At 52.1% G+C, this 3,425-nt stretch overlaps 1 pseudogene; it reads right to left on the bottom strand.

Annotated features, from left to right (window-relative positions):
* Positions 1 to 1,330, bottom strand: part of LOC111818460 — a 6,819-nt pseudogene extending 5,489 nt beyond the window's left edge.
* Between the last annotated feature and the right edge of the window lie 2,095 nt (positions 1,331 to 3,425).

The following is a 3,425-nucleotide window of genomic DNA, read 5'->3' as shown; positions in this document are numbered from 1 at the left end:
CACACACACACACACACACACACACACACCCGCCCCACCTCCCCTCACACACAGAAAAAGTATAAAAGAATCAAAGGTCTGAGGTCAGCACACTCCAGCCTGCAGGTCAGATCTGGCCCGCTGCTTGTTTTGTGCCATTCAGGAACTCAGGATGGTCTTTGCATTTTTAAATGAATTGCAGAGGACAAGAAGAAGAATGTCTTGTGATATGTGATGAACGGAGGACATTTGTGTTTCAGCGTCCACTAAGTATAAATAAAGTTTATGTGGCACGCATCAGGCATGTTCCTTTCTGTCCCATGGGTCCTGTCTTTTGTGGTAGAATGGCGAGGTTGAATAGGTGCAATGGACGCTGAACGGCCAGTGGAGCTTAAAATATTTATTGTTTGACTGGGACAGGAGTTCGTGGACTCTTGGTGGAGGCAGTTGGCTGACATGGTAAAGATTTTGGTGATGATATCCAAGTGTGAAAATCTCTCCCTGAACCTCGGAGGGGCTGTCATCATTTGTATCTACACAATTTGCAGAGGGACAGGAACTGGAGGCTCAGAGAGGTTTAGTGACTTACCTAAGGGCACACAGCTAGCCAGCAGCAAGCCAGGATTCGAACTCAGGGCAGACACCAAAGAGTCAGAGGGTGCAGAGGACTGAAAGTAACACGTGCTTTGCTCATCTTTCTTCCCCTAGTCCTGTCTCCCGAGCCTCTGCCTGTCCACTGATGCTTTCTAACTGCTGCGCCTCTGTTCACTTCCCTTGCCTCTTCTTTCCATTCTTAGCCCCCCATGGCTGCCCCTCCTCCAGGAAGTCCTCCAGGGCCCCGCCCCTCACAGACCCAGGCAGGCGCTGCGCTTCTCAGGCCCAGGAAAGGGTCCTAGTGGGCAGAAACTGGGTCTTACACAATGTGGTCAGAGAGCCTAGCCGGACAGCACAGGCCCTGTGTGCCTTCAGCCTGGTCTCGAGCCTCCTTGAAAGCTCAGTGGCACTGACTTGTGAATCCCCAAGCCTGTCACACCAGCTCCAGACTCTGCCACCACCCGTGCTGCTCCTTCTGCTGAAAACGCTGTGCACCGACTCCTATTTATCCCTCAAAGCCTCACCCCAGCGTCCGTATGAAGAGCACTGTGTACCCCATCTTCAACCCCACCAGAGAAGATTCGTCCCTCCCCTGGGCTGCCTCTAGGTCTGTATTATTGATGAGGCACCGGCTGACAGGGAACTGCTGGGAGCCAGTAGGCGGTAGGAACTGGGAGTTGTCACTGCCCCCAGGCGAGTAGCTGGAGGAGCCAGCCGGCCCCCCAGGGTGCCGTGGAGGGGTGGCAGCCTTCTGCATCTGCTGCCCACACGGCTCTGGGTGCTGATGGTGCACACACCACTCTGTCTCAGGCCCCCAGCAGCCTTTGCAAGATGTAGACCATTCTCTCCTTGCCCCCCCCCCTTTTTTTTGGTGGAACCGGGCATTGAACTCAGGCCCTTGTGCTTGCCAGGGAAGCACTTATTCCACTGAGCCATCTCCCTGGCCCCTGGCCCCCTTTTAAAGCTGCTTTATTGAGCCATCATTTACAGATTAAATTTCACCCATTTTAAAATGTGCAACTCAATGTTTTCCAGTAGATTTATGGAGGAGCTGGCGTCACCATAATGTAGTGTGAGGACACTGTTCAGTCACAGTCACTCTCGTTCCTTTGCCAGCCACCGCCAGCCCTCTACTCTCGCTGATTTCCTTCCTTTGTGTGGGTGGCATCCAGCTGTACCCCAGTCTTTTCCTTTGTTCTTTTACTTTGAGGCAGGGTCTCACTAAGATGTTAAGACCTCCCAGGCTAGGCCTGAAGGTGGGTCTTCCTGCCTCAGCCTCCAAGAGTGCTGGGATTACAGCTGTGCACAGCCACCCCAGCCCTTTGCCCAGTGTTGAGTGGATGGTGTGCTTCACTGTCTCACTCTCTTTGCAGGTGAGAGGGCTGAGGCTCAAAGACACAGAGCAGCTGGCTCAGTCAGGGTCCAGGCAGCCTGAAGTCTTGGCTCTGCTCTTGGCCCCACGGTCAGGGACTCCAAATCTGCAGCCCATCTTGTTCCCTGAGGGAGCAAGAGGTGGGGTTGGACATTTGGCTCTTTGGAAACCAAGGGCTAGGGGCTGGGGAGATAGCTCAGTAGGATAAGCGCTTGCCTGGCAAGCTCAAGGGCCTGAGTTCAATCCCCGGTTCCACCAAAAGAAAAGAAAAGAAACCAAGTGCTGGAAGACTCCCTACATTAAGAGGGCTATGATTTCCAGAAAGATTCTCACAGCAGCCTGCACCCCTCACCCTGGTAAGCCTATACCCTCCCCAGCACTGAGGCCCAGGTCACAGCATAGCATGTGGCCGGGGCCATGTCCACTGGGCCCACTCCCTCCTCGAGCTCAGAATGTGCTGCTTTGATTCCTCGCTACAGGCCAGCGATTCCACTGCTGACATCTCCTGCCTGACCCCGCTCTCAGCAGCCAGTCCTCTCAAGGGACACTGTCTCTGCACCTGTGTGGAGCAGGACACTGGGGCACAGGGAGGATGGGACACAGCCTGGAACTCAGATGAGCCCACAGCCTGGTGAAGAAGGTATAACGGTGAAAGACCAAGGGCAGAGAGGTTTACAGGAGCTGTCACCAATCAGCAGTGTGTCAGGGCACCTCAGCAAGGGTGGCAGAAGGCAGAAGGGAGGCAAACTTGCAATGCACACCCAAGGTGGGGGGCAGGAAGCGGTGCAGAGGCCCAAGGAAACCAACACAATGGGAGAGAAGCAGGCATCAAAAAGGTGATAGCTGTTTTAGAAAACAAAAATGTGAACCATCAGAGCAAAAAGCACAGAAACTCTTCATAAACTCTTCTCCTGTCTGCATCCACACTGATGTCTCTCCTATAGGAAGGAAAGCAGGGCCAAAGACCAAATCTGGAGAGAATCGAAGGACCGCTGGCCAAGAAGCACGGGTGGGCAGACAGCTGACTTCTCAAGAGTAACAACCGCAGGCAGAAGGCGGTGGAACTATATTTTCAGAAGACCTAGGGAAAACAACTGCCGGAATTGTGGGCCCAACAAAATTACACTTCAAGGACAAAAGTCTCAGACAATCCAACATTGAATGCATTGATCAACAAGCCTTCACCAAGGGAACTTGTAAGATGGACCTTAAGAAGGAGAAAAATGGTCCTAAACATACTGTCTGAAATACAAGGCAGAAAAAGAAGAAAGAGGCAGGCGTATAGGTAAGCATGAATAAATATGAACAGTATAATAATGGGCTTGGTGGCACAGGCCTGCAATCCCAGGACTCCAGGGGACTGAGGCAAGAGATCATAAACTTAAGTCCCGCCCGAGCAATTTAGAGATTAGTATGGCTGTGTCGCAAACTTTTCTTTTTTTTTTTAAACCTTTCTTTCTTACTTTTTTTTTTTTTTTTT

The sequence above is a fragment of the Octodon degus genome, unplaced genomic scaffold (assembly GCF_000260255.1).
Source record: "Octodon degus isolate 3935 unplaced genomic scaffold, OctDeg1.0 scaffold00092, whole genome shotgun sequence".
Classification (NCBI taxonomy): Eukaryota; Metazoa; Chordata; class Mammalia; order Rodentia; family Octodontidae; genus Octodon; species Octodon degus.
The sequence above is the reverse complement of the archived record's forward strand: the minus strand, read 5'-3'. Positions and strand labels throughout refer to the sequence as shown.